At 46.7% G+C, this 13,140-nt stretch overlaps 1 protein-coding gene across 5 annotated transcripts in view; it reads right to left on the bottom strand.

Annotated features, from left to right (window-relative positions):
- mid1 (midline 1) overlaps window positions 1-13,140 on the bottom strand; it is a 223,485-nt gene that overhangs the window by 135,651 nt on the left and 74,694 nt on the right. The gene's annotated exons all lie outside the window — the stretch shown is intronic.

Genomic DNA, 13,140 nt, shown 5'->3' with positions numbered 1-13,140 from the left:
TGTCGGTGACTGCTGCGTGTGTGTTTGTGTGTGGGGTGTGGTGTGAGAGGGGGTGGGGATGACTGTCTTTTAGGAGCCTCTGTGTGCGTGTGTGAGGGAGGGGGGGGAGAGGGATGATTGATATTCAGGAGTTTCCGTGTGTATGTGTGTGAGTGAGGGTGTGTGGACGGTTCAGGGTCTGAGGTGGTGGGGGGGGGGGGGGGGGGGGGGTTGCAGGAACATTAAAGAACAATGAAAAGCAGCAATGTCGGTGATGATCAATGGATGAGGTGGAAAGTCTATCATTAAATTCCAGGCGAATAATAGATTAAACCAGACTCTAATGTCACACATTGCTGCATTAATTGCCTCGGTTCACATCGCCTTGGTTCACATGTTTGTGTCCTGTCCTTTGGACTTTGCCCAGAGGGTGCTCTGCTACCTCAGGTGGGCCCACCTGCTTTATACCATGCTGCCACCATTTGGTGATGTTACTTCTACCAACATCTTCTGGAATATGGCCAACTGGAGTTGCCAACCCCAGTGGGCAAGTTTTGAAAATTAATAGTTTACCAAATACTTTACTTTTACCTCACTAACCATTTAAGAAAAGTGCTGAAAGGTCCGTACCGATCTGCTTAGCAACAAAGATGCCATGACTGACAACATTGTCTACGGAGTTGTTGTAACCTGTTGAACAGCCCTTCCAAACAGGCTGCTTCATAGCCCCAGCATATGGTTAGTATGTTCAGGGCCTGATCATATGCCAACATATGTAAAGAAAGAACAATCTGGGCAGAGAACAAATGTAGGAAGTGTCCAAATGAATGACTATTAGGAGCGGATCTAACATTCCTGGCCAGACTGAGGGAAATAAAATTCTCTTCTATTTGCTTTTCCTGGAAAAGCGCAAATGAAACAGGTGCAAGAGCTTCATTCCAGTCTCTCGTGACCAATTCGAAATGAACTAGCCATCTCACTTGGAATATGGAAAATGCTAGATGATGGAAGGAAATGTTAAAATATCCACACAGCTGCTGTAGGGAGTGACCCAGAGAGTGGGAGTGATGGATGGATGAATCATTGTGGTGTAAATGCAAGACTGTGCCACAATGAGCATCTCTGCTGGCTGTGGGATGCAAAATGAAGGATTCCTTTCCACAACGTTAAAAGTCTTTCACATTGTTGGACATGAAATATAATCCTTAGCAGTGTAATGAAAATCCTGGATGACTAGTTCCATTCTACAACTAAGAATGAGTGCAAGTGCATCAGTCTACAAATGCCAATTACTACTTCTGAAACCCGGTATCAATTATTTCAGCTGTTGCAGTTATTTCTTGAAACTCAACCTCCATCTGAAAATATAATGCATTACATTAAGGATTTAGGACAGACATTCCACTGTAGCTCCCATATATACTAGCTGTATTGGGAAATCTCAAGTTAACAATGGCTACATTTTTTTCCCAATGCTGGAAGACAGCACTGTGATAGGATGTCCAATATTGGAGACTGCAACACAACACCAAGTATTTTAATGAGAGTTCTAAAGGGTACGCATTCCTTTTCTTCACAAATCACTAAAAATACTTGCTGATGGTTAGCCAGGCCCCTAACTTAAATTCCTACAGTCCAAATTAAGAAACCCTACAAAGCAAAATGTGATATATTTCTATACAGCTTGTAAATGTTTTCCTATGTTGAAGACACCACATAGATGCAAGTTGTTTCAGAGTCGGCCAAATCTCAGTCCTTTGGTTCATTTTGAGAGATAGAACTGCCAGCAAGTATCGATCGGCAGGAGTTACACTGTTATGCCGAACATTAGCAAAGCAAATAAAATGCATTCTTGGTGATGGAAACTCTTTAAAAAGTATTCTGCAAGGAGTGAGGAAGCTAAGAGGAAATATCCTTACTGCTAACAAAAGTTAACTGATAACCTCAATATTGGGTGCCATTCTGCCATGATACACACAGAAAACAAAATTGATTCCTGCATTTTCAGGCCGCCCACTTCTAAAGCAGACCGTCCATTTTGGTAGATACCTCAACATTCATAGAACATAGAACATAGAACAGTACAGCACAGAACAGGCCCTTCGGCCCTCAATGTTGTGCCGAGCCATGATCACCCTACTCAAACCCACGTATCCACCCTATACCCATAACCCAACAACCCCCCCCCCCCCCTTAACCTTACTTTATTAGGACACTACGGGCAATTTAGCATGGCCAATCCACCTAACCCGCACATCTTTGGGCTGTGGGAGGAAACCGGAGCACCCAGAGGAAACCCACGCACACAGGGGGAGGACGTGCAGACTCCACACAGACAGTGACCCAGCCGGGAATCGAACCTGGGACCCTGGAGCTGTGAAGCATTTATGCTAACCACCATGCTACCCTGCTGCCCTATTCCTCTGCCTTTGAAATCCCAAATCAGCCCTTCCCACTATTCTGGCATGGCTGCTACTGACCTACCCTTACCGCAATGCAATATTTATGAGGGATATCAGCGGGGCATGGCATTTGCACTGAAAATTATCACAAAGCCCAGGAACCCTCCAGGATAATATGCTCAAAGTAGCTGCCAAGTGCGATGGAAGTTTACTTTGAGTCTTTTCCATAACTTCGGATCACTTTTTACCATTGACCTGCATCTGGGATGTCAGTTGAGAGTGTGCTTGGCTCTTCCCTCATAATCTTCTCCTTACTATCTTTTGGATGAGATATTCACGATAGCACAGTGGTTAGCACTGTTGCTTCACAGCGCAAGGGACCTGGGTTTGATTCCTGGCTTCGGTCAATGTCTGTGCAGAGTCTGCATATTCTCCCTGTGTCTGCATGTGTTTTTTCCGGGTGCTCCGGTTTCCTCCCACAGGTCCCGAAAAGACATGCTGTTAGGTCATTTGGACATTCTGAATTCTCCCTCAGTGTACTCGAACAGGCGCCGGAGTGTGGCAACTAGGGGATTATCACAGTAACTTCACTGCAGTGTTAATATAAGCCTGCTTGTGACAATAATAAAAAAATATTATTATTATTAAATTGAGGTCCATTCTGGTGGACATAAACGGTCCAATTGCACTCTGCTGAGGAATAGCACAGATAATGTCCTGACAAACATTATCCCTCATCCAACCTTCCTTTTGAATAGAGATTATCTGTTCATTATCACACACTGATTGCGATCTTCCTATGCATAAATTGGCTGCTGCATTTTCTGACATAATAACAGTGATATAAAGTAATTTCCAAGCTGGGAAGTGTTTCGGAATGTCCTGATTGGGAAATGTGATGTGCAAATACAGATATTTCTTTCTACGCACAGTCAAAGGTCTCATCACCTTCTCGAGGATTCTACACCACAATACAACTTATTGAGATACATTAATTTAAATTTATCTGACTAAAGTACAGTCACTGGATAGAAATAGAAACACTGTCAAGAATGGTTAAAGGGTTAGTAAAATAAAAGAGCAGTATTTCAGTATGGGCTCGCTTTAATGCATTTGATGAATTTTTCATCATTTTCCCTGTGAGCGACCCACGTATTTTGTGATGTAGGGAAGTGATGGAACTGGTTAACTGAAGAGTTTACCCACAGACTGACACCAATCAATTTCAGTGTGCCATCTATAAATGGTCAGACAGAACTCTTTCAAATGAAGGGACCTTGGCATACAACATGCAGCCCGTTTTACTGTCCATGTAGTTTTTTAAACCCCCACAATGAAGTGGAATGTAAAAGGGATGGCCGATTTCATATCAATACTTCCCAAGACAAAGTTTATCTGCCCCCTTGTTCTTTGAAGGGAATATTTGCACCTGAATGCAAGAGTCATCCCGATATTGTGCAATGGCAGCTCAACTTGTAATTCCACTGTGCAGTGAACATTTCATACAGTTAGCTCAACATTTCCAGGGACGCTGTAACCCTATTCAAAACCCCAGTCTGACCGAGACTTTCTGTTCAAGTCAGCTGATTGCTGGCAGGAACTGGCTGGCGATTGAATTCTTCACAGGCTGCTCATGAATGGAAGATTTGATGGTCAGTCAAGAGTGATTGAATTTGCCAGTGGAATGGTCCATGCCGCTAATTACTCCACCCTTTCCACATAGGATAACAGCACAGATTACACCCAGCATATATCACTAGGGGGGAAAAACGTAAAGGAAATAAGACCACTGAGGAAACTGTTCAAAAATTGCATTGTGTTTTCAGAGAAAAGAAATCTAGCTGGCCACCACAATATGTTAGCCACGCCTCCAAATAAATTCCTGCCAAATGTAACTGCTGTGGTATCTTTGAATAATTCCTGCAATCTCCCTTGCTTGAGTTTCCATGTTGAAAGCTCTGACCCTGTATTTTACACAGCCAAGACTGCTGCTGTGCCCACTGTACAAGGCAGCATCTAAAAAGCATCAACTTGACACTGTCTGAACGCAGGGGTCATTGTAGCGTTGGAAGATTAACCCCTAACTCCTGCCCAAAGCATTTCCTCTCCTTTTTTGTTTGAAAAACAAAACACGTCATAAAGCCTTCCACTTTCTTCTGGAACATTCCGAGGTTGGATATCAGTTGTCAATTAGTCCTCTCTTCGCAAGCCAATCTTTTCATCACATTTGTGGAACTTTTCCCAAAGTCAGCCCTGGAACTGGCATTAACTCTGACATTTTGGAATACATTACTTACATTGTTCAGCTGTTGGCTGGGGCCCAACATGTTCACTAATAGAGATTTGAAAGGCATTGCAATAGCAAATCATTTCTCAAGGTAAAAGCTCTCATTTTCTATCTTTGGTAAGTGCAGTGGGCCACTTACTTACCAAGCTACCCCAGTTCACTCAAGGATTAGGATGCCTGCAATATGGATGGCTAAGATAGGACTTCAACAGGAACATTAATTGAAAATTCACAATTTTATTAAAGTTTCATCAATCTACATGAATATTAATGTCTAATGTTTTAACAAAGTGTTTGGCCGGGATTCTCCGACCCGGCGCCGGGTTGAAGAATCCCTGCTGCCCCGCCGCCAGCTTCCCCATTCTCCGGCGTCGTTTTCTGGGCGCTAGCGGGATCGCCGCCACGCCGGCCGGGGGCCATTGACAGCGCCCCCCCCCCCCCACCCCGCCCCCCCCCCCCCCCCCGCCAATTCGAGTGGCTGACGAGTTTGGCCGAGTCCTGCCGCCGTGGATTACTCACATCCCACACGGTGGGACCTAGAAGGTGAGTGTGTAGGGGCCGTCCTGGAAATGGGGGGGGTGCCCGACCCCGGGGGGGGGGGGGGGGGGTGCCCCCATGGTGGGCTGGCCTGCGATTCAGGCCTACCGATCGGCGGGCGGGCTGGTTGGTTCCGTGGGGGCCTACTTTACTCCATGCCGGGCCCCTGTAGGGCTCCACAATATTGCTTGGGGGCCGGCTCGGAGAAGGGAATCCCTGCGCATGCGCGAAAATACCCCGCCGTTCCACGCATGCACGGAAATACACCGGCCGTTCCACGCATGCACGGAAATACGCCGGCCGTTCCACGCATGCACGGAAATACGCCGGCCATTCCACGCATGCACGGAAATACGCCGGCCGTTCCACGCATGCACGGAAATACGCCGGCCTTTCCACGCATGCACGGAAATACGCCGGCCGTTCCACGCATGCACGGAAATACGCCGGCCGTTCCACGCATGCACGGACTCGCGCAGAACATTCCCCGCCAGCTGGAGCAGCAGGGACTACTCCGGCGGCCACCTAGCCCTCTAGAAATGTGGAAATCCCTCATTTTCAGGGGCCGTTGATGCCAGAGTCGTTGGTGCCAGTTGTCACGCCGGTGTGGGGGCATAGCCACATCTTTAGAGAATCCCGCCCATGATGTTTGCAAATAGAAACTATAGCACAGAAGGAAGCTATTTGACCCATTAGATCTCTGCTAGCATTCTGAAAGAGCCATCTGATCAGCCCTACTCAGAGAATGATTGAATGATACAAGGAGGCCATTTGGCCCACTGTGCCACCAGACATTCTAATCAGTCACACTCTCCTGCTCTTGCACCATAGCCCTGTAAACATTTTCCCCATCAAGTATTTTTATAATTCCCTTTATAAACTTATTAAAGCTGCTTTATCACTGGAATCTGGAGCCCGTGCTGGTTAGGGCATATAATGAGATGAGGGATAAGGGGGAGATCCCCCCTACATTATCGCAGGCATCCATATGCCTAATATTATAGAATGATAAAGATCAAAAGCAGTGCGGGTCCTACCGCCCGATTTCATTGTTAAACGTGGACGCAAATTGTTGGTAAAGATCTTGGCCTCGCGGATTGAGGACTGTGTGGCGGGGGTGATAGGGGAAGACCAGACCGGGTTCGTAAAGGGGAGGCAACTGTAGGCGAATGTCAAGATATTACTGAACGTGATAACAATGCCCCCGGACGGACAGGATGTGGAGGTGGAGGTTGCTATGGACGCGGAAAGGCATTCGATTGGGTGGAGTGGGAGTATCTGTGGGAAGTGTTAGGATGATTTGGGTTCGGGCAAGGATTTGTAGGCTGGGTCTGATTGTTGTATAGGGCGCTGTTAGCGAGCGTATGGACGAACCGGGTGAGAACAAAGAACACAGAACAGGAACAGGCCCTTTGGCCCTCCAAGCCTGCACTGATCATGTGTCCTATCTGGACCAACCGCCTGTGTCCTTCTATAATCCATCTGTTTACGTGTCTATCTAAATAAGTCTTAAAGGTCGCTAACATATCTGCCTCAACCACCTCACTTGGCAGTACATTCCAGGCCACCACCACCCTCTGTGTAAAAAACTTCCCCAGCACATCTCCACTGAACCTATCTCCCTCAACTTGAACTTGTGCCCCCTTGTAATTGTCATCTCCGCCCTGGGAAAAAGCCTCCAACTGTTCACACTATATATACCGCTCATGATTTTATAAACTTCTATCAGATCGCTCCTCAGCCTCTGTCTTTCTAGGAGAACAATCCCAGTTTATTGAATCTCTCCTCATAGCCAATACCCTCCATACCAGGCAACACCCTGGTAAACCTTTTCTGTACTCTCTCCAAACCTTCATGTTCTTCTGGTAGTGTGGTGACACTGACACAGTATTCCAAATGTAGTCTCACCAACGTTCTATATAACTTACATAATTTGCGAACTTTTATACTCGATGCCCCGTCCATATGCTTTCTTTACTACCATTTCCACCCACGCTGCAACTTTTAACAATCTATGGACCTGCATGCCTAAATCTCTCTGTGTGTCTATGCTCCTGATGGTTCTGCCATTTATTTTATAGCTGATGCCACGAGCCAAGGGGGTAGGTATTTCAGGTAGGTGCCCCCCCCCCCCCCCAAGTTCATCGGAGGGCCCCCTCCCCCCTACAATGCAAATACTGCTCAACCCAAACCCCAGCTCTCCCACCAGACCCCCCCCCCCCACCCACCAGAGGCTGCCCCCCCCCTCCCACAACAGAGATGCCCCCACCCTAGGCACCCCAGCCTGGAAGCTCAAGAGCAGTCCAGACAGGAACAGTGATAAACAAATCACTACTTTAAAACTCACCCGTCTGCTTCAGGCAGAGAAAGTAGCAGTTATAACTTCTTGAAAGCAAAAACCACAGGAGTGGTTTTAAAGCAGTGATTTATTTTATTTGGCTGGACTGCACCTTAGCTTCCAGACAGGGTGAACTGATGGGGGTGGGGTGGAGGGGGGGCTGGAGTGTGGCGACAAGGGGATTTTCATTTTCATAGCAAATTTCTTGCTGTGTTAATGTAATGTAATACTTGTGATAATAATAATGATTATTATTATCCACTTTGTCTGGTGCAGGTATCATAGAATCATAGAATTTACAGTGCAGAAGGAGGCCATTCGGACATTCAAGCCTGCACCAGCCCTTGGAAAGAGCTTAAGCCCACACCTCCTTATCCCAATAATCCAGTACCCCCACCCTTTTTGGACATTTAAGGGGCAATTTATCATGGCCAATCCACCTAACCTGCACATCTTTGGTCTGTGGGAGGAAACCGGAGCATCCGGAGGAAACCCACACAGACACGGGGAGGAAGTGCAAACTCCACACAGACAGTGACCCAAGTCGGGAATCGCCTTGGTGCTGTGAAGCAACTGTGTTAGCCAATGTGCTACGTGCCACCCTGGCAAAGAGGACAATGGCTGAAAAGGCACTCGTCGGCAAGATGTGTGGCACAACAAAGTGGACAAGTCGCCTGGGAAAAGTTTGGGACTTTACAGAGTATCATCCCGTGGTTAGCAATAAAACCCATTTTCAAAAATGCTGACGCTTACATTTGAAGCAACTGGTGCAGCAGTTACTTCCAATCCACAAGAAGAAGAATGAGCTTGAAGAAAAGGAGGTGTTTCCTCCCAAACAGTATAAGGATTTCCTCAACCTAGTTGATGAGAGGAAAGAGAGGCCCACCCACAACCACCAGGCATGAGCATCCCACTGGATGTCAACCCAGAATTCAGAATCAGACGTACAGTCTCTCCTCACTACGACTGTCTGGAGCAGGGCCAAAGGCTTATCATAGTGAGAACCATTGAGAAAATGTACTTTTTCTTCCCGCCCCCCCCCCCCCCCCCCCCCCCCCCCCCCGTGGAAAAGACGAGATCTGGGTGAATTCCCGAGAGATGGTACATTTTTCCAAAGTGCTGTTAGTCAGAACTGAAAATACTTAATAATGAATTAACATGAAAAAGTGTCTTCACTTCCATAAAAATGTATCTCAGATTCATGAAAAGCTTTTAGTTTCCTGAACCTGGACAATGACACTCAATCTATTCATATTTATAGATGGGCAATGTTCTTCATTGAACTGACGTACACTCTGATGGCTAAGTTCCCAAATTTATTTTTCCTGGTTATTTTCCACTCCCAGTCTTAATCTTCGTACTGAAACGTGAAAGAATGTGATAAATGTACAGGAATATGATAAATATACAGGGTCCTTTTGGCAAATTAAGGCATCGTCTGTGTCCGCCTCTTGTGCCACTCCAGAGACTTGAGCCCAAGATCAAGCACTGAGGGAGTGCTGCACTCTGAGGCACCGTCTTTCAGAGGAGACATTAAACAGAGCCCAGTCTTCCATCTCAGTAAAGAAAATCCCACAATACAATATGAAGAAGAGCAAAAATGTATTCCTGAAGTTCTACTGATCCCTCAACCAACAGATAAGTAACAGATGCAAATAGATGATCTCGTCATTGATTTGATTGTTGTTTTCAGGCTGAGCTGTGTACAAATTGGCCGCCAGGTTTCCGACATTGCGACAGCATTGTATGTCATTACTGTATTATACTGAAGCGGTTCATTTGCTTGAATGCAGTTGGGATGTACTGAAATGATGAAAGGCATTAAACAACTACATTACTCAAATCAAATTGAGGCACGGTTTCGAGACAGAAACTTGGAAAAGGCTATTTGAGGGAGAGACAGAAAGGATAAGGAAAAGCAGATTGAAGAGGGAGAGAAGATAGCAGGTGAGGGCATGAGAAAGAAAATAGAGAGAGGTGACAGAGGGAAAGAGTGTGATGAAAAGAACAGCATAGAGAGCAGAGATGAGAAAAAATGAGGCAGTGAGATAATGAAGTTAAAGATGGGACAAAGAGGGGGAAAGAGACGAAGGTAAGGAAAGAGAGGTTGGGAGAGAAAGGAATGGATGATAAGCCATTGGGCAGACAGAAATAGATCATTTATTAAAATTAATTGTTGTGACATGAGCATGGTTGGCAAGGTTGTACGAGGCAAGTTTTTTTACACCGAGGGTAGTGGGTGCCTGGAACTCGCTGCCGGAGGATGTGGTGGAAGCAGGGACGATAGTGACATTTAAGGGGCATCTTGACAAATACATGAATAGGATAGGAACAGAGGGATTGACCCAGGAAGTGTAGAAGATTTTAGTTTAGACAGGCAGCATGGTTGACACGGGCTTGGAGGGCCGAAGGGCCTGTTCCTGTGCTATACTTTTCTTTGTTCTTTGTTCATTGTTGGCATTACTGCCCCCAGTTCCCAGGGAGGTGGCGCACAGCCTTCTTCTGTTGCTGCAGTCCATGTGGTCATTTCTTTGTAGCAATTTGGTGCCACTTCGAGCCTTGATAGGCCATTTCACAGGGAGACATCGATGTTAATGTGGGACCGGAGTCATATATAAACCCAACCAGGTAAGACCAAGAGCAAACTGATGGGGTGTAAAACAGGTAACCATCTCTAGCGCCCGCTTACATTCCCAGCCAAATCCAATCCCACCACAAAGTCTCATCAGACTCCATTTACAACACGCTGCCTGCCCAGTTAGAGAATGATGCCCGCAAAGACAGAACATCCTTGACAAGAAAGTTTCACTGTTTATTTCGAGCTGGCTCTCAGTTGTCACATTGCAGTAATCCAGTATCAAGGATCAGTTTAACAAGTGCATTCTGTACACTCTGAACGTTTAGACACACATCACTTGACAAAACATAATTTCTGAGCTCCTCATCAAGAACATTTAATCAGTACCCTTCGATCTGAAAACATGGACTAGTGTATTGAAAAGTCATTTTCTCAATCAAGGGCTCCAATACAATTTCTCAACAGCAACACAGAGAAGTGACTGAAGTCTATGAGGCTCTGAATCTCATCTGACAGTTCACAGTGGGCCTTCTCGCGAACATATTACTCATTATTTAAAGAGGGTTTTTCACCAGCTCTCAGAAAACTCTGCAACCAGGGTGCCCTGGACCGCCAGCAAACCTAGAGTTGATCAACTTTCAACATTAAATCCAGAAGGGGATTAAGGAGAACTTTCTCCCAGAGAGCAGTGAGAATATTCTGAGGGCAGGTTCAGATCATAGTTTTTAAAAAGGGAATTGGATTAAATACCTGAAGAGAAAAAAATCTTCAGGGCTATGGGGAAAGAGCAAGGAGTGGGTTTAGAAAAAATGGAGAGCCAGTACAGTCGAGATTCATTCTACATCGAACACCTCATCACAAGGATCAAGGTAGACAGTTTTGGTACATTAAAGGGGAAACTAGATAAGCAAATGGGGCAGAATGGAAAATAACGGTTATGTTGACAGGATTAGATGAGAAAGGGTAAAGTCGGCAACATTGTTTGGAGGCTGACCACAAGAGCAGCTGGACCCCAGACTCATTGAGCCACTATCCCCAGCTCATGCCCCAGCCCTGCTCCCCTCTATCGATCGCTCCCTGAATCCTGACTCCTGAGCCCCCACAATTGGCCACTTCCTCAGGTTTACCAGATATCCCATTGCTAATTGCCCTCCCGGGAGCTGATTCTCAATTGCCCTCATGGGAGCGGATTCCCATTCCCCTGGTAAGAGCTGATTCCCAATTGCCCTAACTGGAACTAATTTCCAATTCCCGTGGTAAGAGCTGATTCCCAATTGCCCCAACCGGAGCCGATTCCCAAATCCCCTTTTACGAGCTGATTCCCAATTGCCCCAACAGGAGCCGATTCCCGATTGCCCCAACAGGAGCTGATTCCCAATTGTCCTGGCAAGAGCTGATTCCCAATTGTCCTAGCAAGAGCTGATTCCCAATTGTCCTGGCAAGAGCTGATTCCCAATTGTCCTGGCAAGAGCTGATTCCCAATTATCCTGGTAAGAGCTGATCCCAATTGTCCTGGTAGGAGCTGATTCCCAATTGTCCTGGTAAGAGCTGATTCCCAATTGTCCTGGTCAGAGCTGATTCCCAATTATCCTGGTAAGAGCTGATCCCAATTGTCCTGGTAGGAGCTGATTCCCAATTGTCCTGGTAAGAGCTGATTCCCAATTGTCCTGGTAAGAGCTGATTCCCAATTGTCCTGGTCAGAGCTGATTCCCAATTATCCTGGTAAGAGCTGATTCCCAATTGACCCAAGAGGAGCTGATTCCCAATTGCCCGGACATCCAGACAAAATCTGCACATTGGGGAGTTAATATGATGGGTGTTCTTATGGAGCATCAACGCCGGCTGAGTGACCTGCTTCCATGCTGCCCACTCGCTGTGACTTAATGTAATTTTCAGAGCAGTCTGGATACCTGCCGCAAACGCCCTGGAGACCGCACAGTGTGCAATCTGTCAACCACCATGGGGCAGAGCATAGCTGCGAGTCACCTTTACACTCAGAGACAGAGAGGATGGCAACACCAGAGTAAGTGGCATGACTTTAATTTGAAGATGCGACACCTCTTCTTGCGCACTGCTCAGCTTAATTGAGCTGAAGGTGCTGCATAGGGCGCACATGACTGGGGCCAGGCTGAGCCGGTTCTTTGGGGGTGAGGACAGGTGTGGGAGGTGTTCGGGAGGCCCGGTGAATCGCACCCACATGTTCTGGGCGTGTCCAGTGTTGGAGGAGTTCTGGAAGGGGGTGGCGGAGAACTTGTCCAAGGTGGTCGGTTCCAGGGTGGAACCGGGCTGGGGGCTCGCTATCTTTGGGGTAGCATCGGAGCCGGGAGTGCAGGAGGCCAGAGAGGCCGGTATCCTGGCCTTTGCGTCTCTAGTAGTCCGGCGTAAGATTCTTTTACAGTGGAGGGACGTGAAGCCCCCGAGCCCGGAATCCTGGATTAACGACATGGCCGGGTTAATCAAACTGGAGAGGGTCAAGTTTGCTCTGAGGGGGTCGGTACAAGGGTTCTTTTGGCGGTGGCAGCCTTTTCTTGATTTCCTGGCGGAGTGTTAGAGGGTGGTCAATCTCAGCAGCAAAAGGGGGGGTTACGGGTCTGTTAAGGGGGTTTGTTTCTGCGATTGTATGTTTGCTACTTTTTTTTTGTTATTAATTTATTGCTTTGTATTGGGCGGGAGAGTGCTTTTCTTTCTGTTTTCTCTATGCCTTGTTTATTTTATTGTTGGGAGAAAATTTGTTGTTGAAAATTATTTTTTTTTAAAGAAGATGCGACACAAGGGGAAGACAGAAATTAACCCATTGCAAATGGTTTGATTAATCATTCAAAAAAGATAGAAATGAGTGCATGCGGGAGGTACGGTGGCACAGTTCTTTAGCACTGCTGCCTCACAGCGCTGAGGACCTGGGTTTGAATCCCGGCCCCGAGTCACTGACCGTGTGGAGTTTGCACATTCTCCCCGTGTCTGCGTGGGTTTGCAAGCCAACGATGTGCAGGGTAGGTGGATTGGCCACGCTAAATTGCCT

The sequence above is a fragment of the Scyliorhinus canicula genome, chromosome 7, assembly GCF_902713615.1.
Source record: "Scyliorhinus canicula chromosome 7, sScyCan1.1, whole genome shotgun sequence".
NCBI classification, from domain to species: domain Eukaryota; kingdom Metazoa; phylum Chordata; class Chondrichthyes; order Carcharhiniformes; family Scyliorhinidae; genus Scyliorhinus; species Scyliorhinus canicula.
Note: the sequence above shows the minus strand (reverse complement) of the source record. Positions and strands in the feature narration are given on the sequence as shown.